This window comes from Zea mays, chromosome 3, assembly GCF_902167145.1.
Source record: "Zea mays cultivar B73 chromosome 3, Zm-B73-REFERENCE-NAM-5.0, whole genome shotgun sequence".
Lineage (NCBI taxonomy): Eukaryota > Viridiplantae > Streptophyta > Magnoliopsida > Poales > Poaceae > Zea > Zea mays.
In genome coordinates, this window is record NC_050098.1 from 168,149,666 (window position 1) to 168,164,329 (window position 14,664).

A 14,664-nucleotide genomic window follows, 5' to 3' on the forward strand; every position below is an offset into this window, starting at 1 on the left:
ACAAATTTTCTTAAGCCTAGCACAGAAGTATTTTTATTTTTCTCTGGATTAATAAGGTTTGAGCAGTTTCCTTATTTAATTCAAAACTCTAAAATTTATTTCAGAACCCATGGGGTTTACTATTTTTTCCTGATAGTTCATATTATTTTGAATCCAGCAAAAATTAGTTTGACTAAATTTGGATACATATTTCTCAAGTTATGAATTTCCTAAGTTCTTTTTTTTAAAGAATAATCAGAAATGGTTAAACGGAAACTAACTTTGCATTAGGGTCCCTGGCGAGTGTTTTCAGATTTCCTTACAGACTAGTCCTCGGATTACTATTCATATGAGCCACTAACAATTCAGAAAATCCTCTTGCGCCTGGGCACGGCGTCGAGCACGAGGCAGCACAGAGAGTGGTCAAGTTCAAGCGCGGATTGGCTCCAAATCTTCATAATTATGGCCATGATCCCATTGAGAGATCTCTTCATCTGTCATTTCTTTGTCGTTTCTATGTGGAGGCTTATGTGTTTTGTTGACTGGAGCCAAAGATATGGAGTGATGAAGTTTGGTTTGTCTCACTGCTGAAAACCGAGATGAAATCCCAGATTTGACGCGTCTACGACACGAATCTCGATGCCATCTTCTCACACGTTGCAGAGGCGTTAATTTAGCACAACTTTGTCAATGGGGGCTTAAGGATTTGAGCTAGGGATCAAGGTGAACGTGCTCAAGTTCAAGGTGAGGGCTGAAATTCAGAATTCTGAATTTTCAGATTTCCCTATTGAGCTGCACTTGGATGGCCTTTTTGGGGATTTTAATTAATTATTTTGGCCAAACTTTTCTACTAGATATTGTAGCTTGATTAGTGTACTTCAACTTTTATAATTGTCCTAAGCAATGATTCCATGTTTTTTCATGGTCTTTTACCAATTTCTTATTCTTTACTTAAATGGCCTATTTAAGGTTACTCTAGGGTTTAGACATTTTCCCCCACTTTGGGTGCATGATATGATTAAGGCATGATTCTTAAGACAAAACGACTTAGTTGAATTTGTGTTCCCAAGTTTTTGGTGTCTTTTGCTCAATTTAAATCACATGAGATAATGGTTCTTGAGTTAGCACTGAGAAGAAACTCTAGGCAACACTGGGGTATTACAGCCTTCCCCCCTTAAAGGAATCTCGTCCCGAGATTCGGGTTGGAGTCCTCCAGGGTGAAGCGAAGGTTATGGCTTGCTTGAATTTGGTGGTTTGTTTATTAAGGTTCTCTAGTAAACTGCTCTTCGAAGGTCATCCTCTTTGCAATTTCAGAAGGAAGTCCTTTTAGTTTTAGTTTTACAACTAACTCATTTTTTGTTAAGTCATTTTTCTTATATTTAGATTCAAAGGGCAGGGGAGGGATTGGGCATGGTTACGTACCGATTCCCTTAGGTAGACAATCGGGGAAGTTTGAACGTAGGAATTCCTCAGTCTCCTAAATAGCCTCTTCTTCTGAGTGATTGCTCCATTGGATCTTATACATTTTGATCGACTTAGCTCAAGTTGATCTTTCTTTGCAATCCAGAACCTTGGAAGGTTACCCTTGGTATGATAGATCTAGCTCTATCTCCACTTCTGGTTCTGCTATGATCTCGGTTGGCAATCGAACACATTTCTTCAGTTGGGATACATGGAATACGTTCTGGATGGCAGACATTTTTGGAGGTAGCTTCAATTTGTATGCCATGGGTCCACATGCTTCCATGATCTCATAAGGTCCAATGTAGCGAGGGGCTAACTTGCCTTTGATCCCAAACCTTTGCACTCCTTTGGTGGGTGATACTTTCAAATATATGAAATCTCCCACTTCAAACTGGAGGGGTTTTCTTCTTTTATCATGGTAACTCTTCTGCCTGGCTTGAGCAGCTTCTAGATTTTTCCTGATTAGTTTGACTTTCCTTTCGGCTTCAGTCACTAAGTCAGGTCCAAAAAATTCTCTTTGTCCAGGCTGAGACCAGTTGAGGGGTGTTCGACACCTTCTTCCATATAGGGCTTCGAAAGGTGCCATCTTTAGGCTAGATTGATAATTGTTGTTATAAGCAAATTCTGCCAAAGAGAGGTACTTATCCCAGTTCTTGCCGCAATCGATCGCACAAGCCCTTAGCATATCTTCGAGAATTTGATTTACCCTTTCGGTCTGACCATCAGTATGTGGGTGGTAAGCTAAACTCCTTATTAGCTTGGTTCTAAAGACTCTTGCAATTGCTCCCAAAACCAGACAACGAATTAGGCTCCTCGGTCAGAGACAATGGTCCGGGTAATCCATGCAAACACACGATTCGGTCAATATACAGCTCTGCATACTTCTGAGCCTTATCGGTGGTGTGCACTGGAAGAAATGTGCCACTTTTGTCAATCGGTCCACAATGACCCAAATCGAATCATGATGCGGAGAGGTGTTGGGCAGACCCACAATAAAATCCATGCTGATGTCATCTCATTTCCATGAAGGTATTGATAGGGGTTGTAAGGCACCAGCTGATTTTAAGTGGCTTGCCTTTATCCTCTGACATGTGTCACATTCCGACACATACTGGGCTATTTCCCTCTTCATTATGGTCCACCAATACAAGGGCTTCAGATCATGGTACATCTTGGTGCTTCCCAGATGCATGGAGAATTTCGAGAGATGAGCCTCATCCAAAATTTTCTTCTTGAGATCCTTGCTCTTAGGAACCACCAATATGTCTTCAAACCACAATAGACCCTTCCCATCTTGGCGGAAACATTTATACTTCTCTGCCTTCTGATGGAGGTTCTCCTTAATAATTTGCACTCCCTTGTCACTGAGTTGGGCCATGATTATCTGGTCTTGCAAAGTTGGCTCAATGGAAATGTGAGACAAAGTACCAGAAGGAATCACTTCGATCTTCATTTTGCTCAACTCATCACACAGGGTATTGATGCGAGAATCCATCATAACACAGTTGCATTCCGACTTCCGACTCAAAGCATCAGCCACTACATTGGCTTTCCCTGGGTGGTAGTGTACCTCCAGGTCGTAGTCCTTGATCAGCTCAAGCCACCTTCTCTGCCTCATGTTGAGATCAGCCTGAGTAAAGATGTATGTTGGTCACTTGTTCTCAAATGCTATGAGTTAAGAATAAGACAACACAAATGTTAATGGTTAAAGACCTTTGTCCTTCGAAGCATTATCTCCCTTAGGATATAATGATCTTCAGACGAAGGTCATGAAGGACATACCTTCATCATTTCGATATGCTAAGATACAAACATGGACATATGAAATGCACAATGAGCATGAATAATCATCTTTTATCATTAGATTGTTCACATAGTCATTGCATAATTATGGACAAACACTAATGATATTTAAGTTACATGTGTACCTTCGGCTTGACAGAAAGTGGAAATCCGAGAGTGACGTGCCAGTGATTACAAGTCAGAGTGAATAGTACGGTGTTACTGTTCATCTATTTATAAGCACATGACACAACCCTGGCAAAATTACATTTATGTCCATGACATTTACTGTTAGCCAAAAGGTAGGCTGTCGAGGACTAAGCAGTCTTTTCCTTTTAGGTCGGTTTCATCCTCCACCATCGTCCTTGTGCTAAACCGAAGCTTCTCTAGCCACAGCTTCGGAGTCAGTCCATCCTTCTCCCAGATCACGGTTTTTCATACCATGCACGCCTTCATCTTAAAGCCGAAGCTTCCTGTGACAGTATACCATACTGGAAAACATGTTAGTTGTGTTTTTGAGGACCTTCAAAAGATGAAGGCCCCCAATAGTAGCCCCTCGCAGTATTAATTTGTTTTTGCTTCTAACAAATTCGGACTGCGACGTGAACAAAGGCCTTTAGCCGAAGGTCCGAAAAAACACCTTCCCTTCGCTAGAATAGAGAAAGTCAATGACAAATGGGGCCCACCAAGTTGTGATGCTCTAGGCATATAAATAGAAACCTGCGGCGATGGCATTTGTTGTGCTTTTCAGTTGCTTGTGTTATTGTTTCAAGCTTGAAATTTCTAGATGTCAGATCTTGCTTGATTTGTGTGTTTCGTTATTTGCACAAGTGTTCGCTATACGTCTAAAAAGAAGATGTCTGAGGAGAAGAAGATTGTGGACCCTGCCCTAGCTGGGTTTTATGAAGCAATGGAAAAGACAAACACGGAAAAGATTACGAATGAAATATTAGCTGGGCTTTCTGAGGATTCTGGTGATAGCGATGACTTCGATATGGAAAGTGGGAATGAAGATGCCAAAGATCGGCCCTGGCGGCCAAGTCATACCATCTTTGGCTAGTCGTCCATCAAACAGAGTCAGATTGATGCCATGAAGGGAAGATATTTTTGTGACATGTCTATTGTGAGAGTTGGGGGAGACAGTGCCGCCCCTGCACCTGAGGAAAATGATGTTGTTGTTTACAGAAGCTTCATGAAGGCAGGCCTTCGTGAAAGTCGCCTAGAGGGGGGTGGATAGGCGGAATCTGAAATTTATAACTTTAAACACACACTACAAGCCGGGTTAGCGTTAGAACAAATATCAAGTCCGGGAGAGAGGGGAAAACAAAACAACCAACAAATAAAGCGGATGAACACGATGATTTGTTTTACCGAGGTTCAGTTCTAAAGAACCTAGTCCCCGTTGAGGTGGTCACAAAGACTGGGTCTCTTTCAACCCTTTCCCTCTCTCAAACGGTCACCTAGACCGAGTGAGCTTTCTCCTTAATCAAACGGGTCACTTAGACGCCGCAAGGACCACCACACACTTGGTGTCTCTTGCTTTGATTACAAGTCACTTAGAGAACAAGAATGAGGAAGAAGAAAGCGATCCAAGAACAAGAGCTCAAAGACACGAACAAAACACTCTCTCTAGTCACTAGGTGTTTGGAGTGAGTTTGGGACTTGGAGAGGCTTTGATTCTATTGAATTGTGTCTAGGAGTGAATGCACTAGATCTTGTATTGAATGTGAAGTGCTAGAAACTTGAATGCTTGGAGTGGTGGTGGTTGGGGGGTTTTTATAGCCCTCAACCACCACATAGCCGTTGGGGATGGCTGCTGCCGATGGGCGCACCGGAAAGTCCGGTGCGCCAGCCACGTCACCCAACCGTTAGGTTCGGGCGCTGTCGACCGTTGGAGCCTTTGTCTTCTAGTGATACCGGACATGTACTGTTCACTGGCTGGTGCGCCTCTAGCGACTGCTCTGACTTTTTTGCGCCACTGTTCATGCACTGTTCATCTGAATTTCAGCTTTTACAATCGACCATTGCGCAAAGGAGCTGTTGCTCCGCTGGTGCACCGGACAGTCCGGTGGCACACCGGACAGTCCAGTGAATTATGGTGGAGCACGCCCAAAGAAACCCGAGGGTGGCGAGTTCGGAGTTGTACGGTCCTGGTGCACCGGACACTATCCGGTGGCACACCGGACAGTCCGGTGCGCTAGACCAGGGCACACTCGGTTTCTTACTTCTTTTGAATTTGAACCCTTTCTTCAATCTTTTATTGGTTTGTGTTGAACCTTTATGCACCTGTATATCATATACTCTAGTGCAAACTAGTTAGTCCAATATTTGTGTTGGGCATTTCAACCACCAAAATTATTACTGGGAAAAGGTTAACCCTATTTCCCTTTCACTTCGGTTCTCGTTGAGCAAATTTTTGGTTGAAGTTTTGAAGACATTTGAGATCTTTCTTCATAAAATTACTCCCGAAGCTATAATCAGGATGGGTATTTTTGTCTGGGCCGTTAGAAGTCAAGTGCTGGAACCAAGTGCAAAGTGCTTCTGCAACATGCACGAACTACTGTACGAGACGAAGGCCACTGGCAAAGAGCAATATCACAACAACTTCGGTTGTTAGGGCTTCATTCCTCGTTCTGATGTAAGCTACCCAGTTCCAACATTTTGAAAAAGGTGGCCCAGAGCCTGGATGGAGGAATGATTTTATGTTAAGAATAATCTGATTGAAAGGGAGGACATAAAGGGGATTATCCAACGCCCTATCTGGTCTCGCTTCGGCCTCCGAAGGCCGACTACTGTGCTTGGAAATGATACCAAAGCATGTCAGAAGGCTTTCAATAATGTTTGTGCCTTCATTGGCACAAGAGACCGAGTTCAGGAACACATAGCTTACAGGGTATGGCCACTTGTGGATAACTGGGAGATGCTGAAGGAGACTGTTGTCGGGTTCAGTCAAGGTGGTTTGGTTTACTTGAAATACACCTTCAGATACAGAGACCAATTTGACGAACCAAATGATGACTGGCTGAAATGTGTTGAGGCAACTAGCGACGAGTTACTTGGAGCGTACACAAGAGCCAAAGATGATGCCTTGACCATAGCCTTCAGAGGGCGAGGCAAGAGAAGGTTGAACAGAGTTTTTGACGTTATCGGCTTCGTCACTACAACACTTATGGCCTTCTATGATGATTAGTCGATGACACTAGAACAATTCGTCATTAGATCACCTTGTTTATGACGATTTTGAAAAGATATCTTAGTGTAGTGAAGAAAATTTAATCTCTGTCATTAAAACCTTCATAATATAATTTAGCATCATGTTTGTGGCAATTTTCTATGACAATACAAGAATTGTCATAAGAGTAAATCATCATAACCTTCTCAACATAATAATTATGATGATATTGCATGACAATGTGTATATGTCATAGATATATAACATAGTTTTTTAAAAACATTATTATCCATATGTAAATATCGTATAGAAATTGTCAATGTTGTGGGAGTCTTGGGTCAGTCGTCGCCTCATCTTTTCAAGCTGAACATGAATTCTACCTCTTCATTTACAAATTAATATCTTTCATGCTTTAGCTCTATTTTAGATTTTTTATGCAAGATCATATCGAAAGATATTATAATTATGTTTTTTATTTTCTAAAAAATGTGTAACTAATATACAGTGGCCTTCGTTATATGATAAATAAAAAATTAGGTATTTTATTTATTTTAATTTGGTATTTTGTCTTTACCCCTATCACTAATATCTTTTTTTTCTAAAACACGAGTTTTCATCGTGCGTTCCCCACATGCTGCACATCTGTTGGCGAGCCAAGCAAATAAATTTCGACCAAATCAAAAAAATATAATCAAGTTCAAATAAATGTCTCATTTAAATAAATATTGTATATCTATATAATACTCACTCTATTCTAAAATAGTATTCGTTTTAGAGTAATAATAGATTCGTACGATATTTGATGTATATGTGTCTAGATTTATTTTTATCTATTTGAATATGGACACAAAAATAAGATGCTAAAATGAATAATATATTGAAACATAGGGGGTATACAGAGACATAATATATCTCTTTTTATTATCTATCATCTCTTCTCTTATATTAAAACTTGGTGCGATTTTTCAAGTTATGGGGCGGTCCACGTCATCAGGAAAATCGTGGTTGTTCGGATGGGTTGGATGTCTTGCTCGGTCGTCCAGTCCGCTTGTTTCTCTAGTCGCGAGGTCACCGTCCCCTTCTCTCTCCCATACTTCGTGCTTCCCTCCCCCTTCGGATCCTCTGTCGTCGTCGCTCGGCTCGATGCCTCTATCGCGGACGTGTTTCCACTCATCCCAAACATCGCCACGTCCTATCCCTCTTCCTCTCGGATCCTTCGTCGGCTCTTGTTGATGCCTCCGCCACCGCTCCGAGGAGAGCCACGACGATTGGATTTGGATGTCTTGGGCCTCGGTGAGGCGATTATCACTGCCGCACGCAATGCGCGAAGCGAAGTTGCCCCCCCTCAGGGTCCTCAGTCACAGGTCGCAGCTGCCCAAATCTTACGAGGGCTCAACCCAACCCAAGTGTCCTTTCCTTCACCTCACTCGCTATCTCTCTCCATGCAACGAATAACCAGGCAACTGCCACCGCCACGGTCGGGTCTTCACCGGTACCACCAACGACGGCCGGGCGAACGCTGCCTCGCTTCTCCACCTCATTGCCGGAGACTATTACCCACCAGGTATGCCTGCTCCCTTCTCTTCCTGTTCTTCCTTTTCGAAGCCAAGCACCCCAAATTCTAAGCTCTCTGAACCCGGACCTAGCCATGATTCCTAATTGCTTCGAGTTCTTGCAAAAATCATCGGGTGCACACATCCTGGCTTCAATCCTTTGTGCATCCACGGACCACGGTGTTGTTGATTATGACTAGAGTAACAGGCTACTGTAGACTGTACTCCTAATTGCATCGAGCAGTTGAATATGTCATTTTGTACAAACTGTCTTGTACCAAATCAGCATGAAGAATAACACACAAATGTTCTCATCAATAGATAAATGAAAGACCAAGAGTTCACTATGTGAGTGCCGCAGTTACAAAGAGAAAGAAATATTGGAACAAACCTTCTTCCATAGTAGTGGGTGCTGATTAAACATTTGAACGAGCCTTCTGCCTCTCCTCACAGAGTTTCCCATACATCGCCATCTACATAGCAAAAAAATGGAATAACAATAGCCTACCATGGGGTTCATGGTGCATGCAGCGATTAGTATAGTTATGTTCTCAACGCAGCGGGATTTTTTGTCTCTCCAAAAGAAGGATATGTAGGACATATAGATCAGTGAAGAGAATCAGTCGTCATTGATTGTTCTTCAGATTTCTTCATAGCCTTTTGTGCCTTGGGCGCAGCAGCCTCGGTAGTTTCCTTGACATAGTTTGGAAGCTCTCCTGCAAAGGTAATACTAAGATGATGTATCTTCATAGTTTAAATTGATAATATAACTAGTGATTGACAGATTGAACAATTAAAATTTTGCGGTAAAAAACAGTGTCGTCTCGCACTTACATGTGGTTGCATGTCCTCTGGTCAAGAACAACTGAGAGCATGTGAGTTTGATTTCTTAGTTGTGCATTCTGTTGGAGTAGCCCGCTGGTGTCTTCAAAAGAAAGCGTAGAAAATATATCCGTGTTAGTGCACAAAATATGCATAGTAAACATAATTCATATAGTTGTTTGGTCCTATCAATATCGCACACATTGTAAGGAATTATGATAATATTCCCTTGCAGTGCCTAGATAGTTCATTGTTTTTTTACTGCTGAATGAAGTTAGCCAAACTAAATTTGTGATCACCGCCTCGATGTAGTTCATCCTGTTTGATTTTGTTACCTATACTTTATCTGTGATTGGCCATGTGAACATGTACTGGCTTGGTTTCTAATGTCCACCTTCCCATCCCTGTTTTTCCCTCCTGATGTAGTTCATCATGTTTGATTTTGTTACCTATACTTTATCTGTGACTGGCCATGTGAACATGTACTAGCTTGGTTTCTAATGTCCACTTTCCCATCCCTGTTTTCCCCTCCTTCAGGACTTCTTCAGTGATCTTTTGGTACATCGCTACTGATACAAACAGCCTACCCAGACTGTTTTTGTGAAGGTATGTGTGTACCTATATTGCTTCTTGAGGTTGACTCATGTGATTGGTGGTGTTTGGAAGATACATTAAAGTTTAATTCGACAAATGTCTTTTGCTTAGGGCTCCTAGCATGGTGTTTCTTCTTCTGTGATACTTGTGCATGCGAAGTAGGTGAACTGCTACTTAAATGGTACATATTTAGCTTAATTACTTACTGGTGGCATTGCAAATTATATGTTTCTATCTTAAAGATACATTAGTAGGCTGTAGTACTCACACTGCTTCTGTTCTCATCTGTTCACACATTACATCTGTTCACAGCCTGATTCAGAGGCATGCATGAGGCTGTAGTAGGCGAGACCACCCAAAAGCACTCCCAACGCCTGACACAAGAGCTAGCAGATAGCAGCCCTACTGTTGGCAATCCAATAATCACATACGAAGTTTTCCTTGAAATTTTATGAGTCTTGAATTGACTTCTTCCTTAATTTATAGTTTCAACTCAAAGTGAATACACTATTTTTTGCTAAGCCACATTTTTCCTCTGCTCAGTTTGGCATCATTATTGTATCATAATATTATCATAATTAATCCATTCTGGTAAATTGACTCTAGAAAATTTTCTTGAATGGTTTCCTATCTTTTACAGTCTAAGCTGCATTATGTGCAGGGAATTTTGCAATATACATTCTGTTTCTTGCTCACATGATTGATGTGATTTTGAATTCATTTAGCACATTACTTTCTGAGAAGCCATTTGCAGTACAAGGATGAAACTTGGTCAGAGTGTTTACCGTATGGACTGGCAGGTATCTTTCAGCCTCTTACATATTAAAGGTTATATTGTACTTTTCCGAGCTAATCTGCCTCTATTGGCATCGACAATTTACTTTAGTAGCCCCAAGCAAAGCACTGGATTGTCCTATTCCCATGACAAGGTTGTGCTCTTCTCCTGCAGTGAAACCAAAAAAAGGAGGCGTGCTACTTTTCTTTCATATTCATGTCAATGCAACAGCAAGTACATGTAGTCTTCTTGGGAGCTACCCAGTAGTTGAGTGAGAAATTAATACGCTATTCTAAATTAAATGCAAATATGCATTTTTGACCATAGTATGAAGTTGAAAGGTGTTTCTGTTCCTTTCCTGAGTATAAGATAAACATTTTTCCTAACCCTTCTTCCTTAGGTCGCTTAAATTGAAATTGATGTCTACAAAGTGCTTCCCATTTCATTATTAGATTACTGATATAGCTATGCCTGGAGAGTGGAGATAAGTGGAGGTGGCACCACCAATTCCTTGATGTACCAGGAATGTTTGGATTCTTGTATTCTGACATTGTTTGGTTCAACATATTCAAGGTATGTTCCAAGGCTATCTTAGAAAAAATTCCTGCAAATAATGCATCTTGATTCATCTTGTTGCCCTTTTTGTTTTCGGTTTGGACCATACTATGATTTCTTTGAACAATTAGTCACTCTCTCAGTCTCCCAACCACATCTCTCTCGGTCTTGCTTCTTATCCTTTCCTAATTTTGGCCATTATATATTTATAATGTGATGATGATTTGTTCTCTTCTTTTCCATGTATAATTCATGTGTTCTTTGTTCTCTCTATGCAGTTGGAGCGTCAGGTCTCCAATAATTAAACTAAATGGAGGAGTGGAGCTTCATGTTGGGATGATGCATGCACCTTTCAAGTTTCGGAATGTTGTGCTCAACTGCAACTTGTGGCCATTGAACCCATTCTACTTACTTTTAAATTTAAGTTATAGGATATTTAAAAATGATTGATCTTCAATACTTGTTTTGGATGTTTTATGCTACAATTATATATGGATGTAGAAAAAGTTATGTACACTCATGTTGTTTAATGAAATTGTATACACATGTTTGATTTGAATTTAATTTAATTAATGAACTAAAAATGTAATAAACCCATCATGTTAGTTGCCACATCACCATGCTTTATGATGAAAATATTCGTCATAATTTGTTTGTCAAGTCAGCTACCATGTCATCTGCCACCTCATCCTACTTATAACGAAATTAATCGTCATAATTTTACTGCCACGTTAGCTGCCATATTAGCACATTTATGACGAATATATCCGTCACAAAGCTACCACGTGGCAATGGTACAATGCTACACTCTGACATTTTTGGGTCTCGTTTATGATGATTTAGAGCGTCATAAATTTTATGACGAATACATTTTTTGTCACTACATTTATGACATATTTTAGTCTTTCGTCATAAAAGGTCTTTTAACACGCACCTTCTGTGACGATGGTATTTTCGTCACAGAGTCGTCACAACAATAAAGACTATAACGAAAAAACCCTTATTTATGACGTAATGGGAATGTCATAGAAGGTCACATGTGTTGTAGTGTAGGTTGGCTCCTTCTAAGCATACATGGTAGCAAGCATTTAGTATAATCAACAAGTTTTCTCAAGTAATCCTCATTTCACTTCTTACTCAATGTAGTACAAGGGGTCAAGCAGTCTCATTAGCTGCGAGAAGCAGACGATTCGAATCGAGTTTTAACCTTGCAAGGTAAACCTAAACACACGACATGTCAGGGCACTCCGTCCCCACACACGTCAACCGTCCCCATCGATTCTCTGTTCTCGTCCAGGCCTCACCGCCTTGGCATACAATGCTCCACTGACCCCGGCTGCCGCCGTGCAGTGACCGCACTTGTACCCACCATAGCTAGCATGGGAGACCCAGTCTCAGGTCGCGTGAGGGATAAAGTCCGCGCCCGGCTTCACTCAGGTACTAGGTTTACCGGTTACCATATTTCTCGACATGTGCTTAGTACGTTCAAAAGCTTGACTCAGGTATCCACACATTAATCCTTAATTCTTTTTTCTCGTCTCATGGACAAGGCATCCTCCCTGGATCCAAGTCCATAGACTAACATAGATCTTGTTATCAAGATGAATACAATCAATTCCTAACCTCGCTTGAGTGCTAGAAAAATCATTTGACTTCTACCGAGATCCTGATTAGCAAAGCAGCTACTCGACCTAGCATACTAGTATCCATCTCAAATGGAATCCTAAGTTCATGCAACTAGAGGTTTCAAGCAACTCCTACACTTAAGTGCACATTACAATCCTACAAACATTAAGTGTAGTAAAGTAGAATATATAGATACGGTTATGCATAAAACCGGGGCTTGCCTTCAATAGCCGGGGCTGCAGGGAGATCCTCGATGGCAGTCTCGGAAGCTTGCTCCTGGTCTTCCTCGTGGACAGCTCCTTGCTCGGGGATGAGCACGTATTCTCCGTCAGCGAGATTGCAATCTAATGAATGAAATGAGTAAGATATATGCATGGTATGCTATGCAATATAGCAATTAAACTTGGATGGTGAATGATCATTTTAATAAGTTAGGGCTAAATCTTGCTACTTGAAGATTCTTGGGGTATACTTAGTAATTTAGGGTCAAGCTTAGTTAAACTAAGTTGTAAGTCCATTTTGGTGTTCCACTGAATTCTTTTTAATGTCTTAGTGAGAATTTATCAAGATTTCTAGTTGAACTTATTGGAGCGAGGTTTATCTTTCATTTCTTTCCTTCTATTTCTTTTATGTTTTTAAGGTGGGTTTGAACTACAAGTTATCTTAATAAATTTCCAAGAATTCTGCAAAAATTACAGCAGCTTCTTACAGGTGTATAATTCTCTGTCTCAAAATTTGGGGTTTAAAAAGTGAATAGTTCTCTGTAGAAAAAAAATCAAATATTAGGGCAGAGGGGGTGTTTTGAACTACAACTCGTTTTTAACAGAGGGTTATTCTCTAAGACATATTTTTACTGGTATCTAGATGTTATAACATGACTTTGTACAAATTTCTAGCCATTAATACTAATTAGTTATTTTGCTATGACATTCTAAAGTTTCTAGCCAAAGAGGTGCTTTCTACTACCAGTATATTTGAAAAATATCAAACAACAAATTTCTAATTTTTTCTATCTTCTTCTTTGTGCAAGAGTGTAACACCCTAAAATTCTAACTTGGGATTTTAGAGAAATTCTTTAAAGGTTCTGATTAATATATATATATATATAAATTCTTACCTTGGGAATTACTTCTAGATTGAATATCTTTTCTAATAAAAGATCAAATGAAAAGATTACTAAGTGAATTAAGTGATCCCTTTATTGCACTACATATTTGAAGCATTTATCAAAATGGATAAAAAAAATTAACACACACACATATATATGACTTGCATATCATGATGGATATTTTTGGTTGTTGCATATCGACATGGATATTAAAACTCAATTACAATTAAGTATGTAATTTGTGAATTGGAATAGATAATAAAACTGAAAATAGGAAGTAGAAAAAAACAAAAGAGGAATTTTTACCTGCGCTTGGGCCAAGTTACAGACCCATCAGTCCACTTCATGTGTGCACAACCATATTTCCTTCCGGTTCTTTTTCCCCCTAGCCGATGAAGGCTTCACTAATCACTACGACATCACGTCCATGTCATCCGTTGGATTAGTTACATTAATGTCTCCCTGGCTATGAATTACAACCACGATCAAGCTTCCTGCGTTCGCTCAACCACCCGGTTTCCCACTAACCTGTGGCCCCTTGGTCGGACTCAACTCCAATCCCAAGCAGTAGGATATACTCGACGGGGTGAGATTTTCCTACGCTCAACCTCCTAAGCCGTAAAAACCAAGCGATATATTCTCACCACGGACTCGTCATGGCGCTATATAAAACTTGGCCGCAACCCTTTCCGATGAAGCTACCCCGAAGGACGAGCTAGATGGTGGCCGGAACCAAGCGTCATCGTTGAGGGATTGTCGTCGGGGCGGGCTATCGTGCTGATATCGCAGTTAGATTGCTCGGGTGCTTCGCTGGGCCAAGAAAAGGGGGAAAGTCATGCTCGAGCAGCTTCCTAGACTCATTGGCGGATTGACGCTCTCCATGGTTCTTCGCTAGCTGTCGTCTGAGCGTCGCCTGTAGCCTTTGTCGTCGTCTCTGTAGCCGGTGAGTATCTTAGTTACTGCGCTGCTACCTTCTTCATTCCGTTTTGCGCGACTTGGTCAGGCTAGTACACAGGGCCTCTGGTTGCCGGCCATGGCGACCATCGCGGGCACGACACCGGGCGCCGCCTCTGCTGGGCACCGTGGGGGAGATGAGGTTTTGAGCGTTGATCCGGAAATGGACTGTCCGGATTAGTTCTAGCTTGCCGTTTGGGCAGAGTGTGCCCCAGCCATCGATCGGATGATGGGTGGCCATGATGTGATTCCGATGTTTTAAATCCGAGTCGTGTATTGC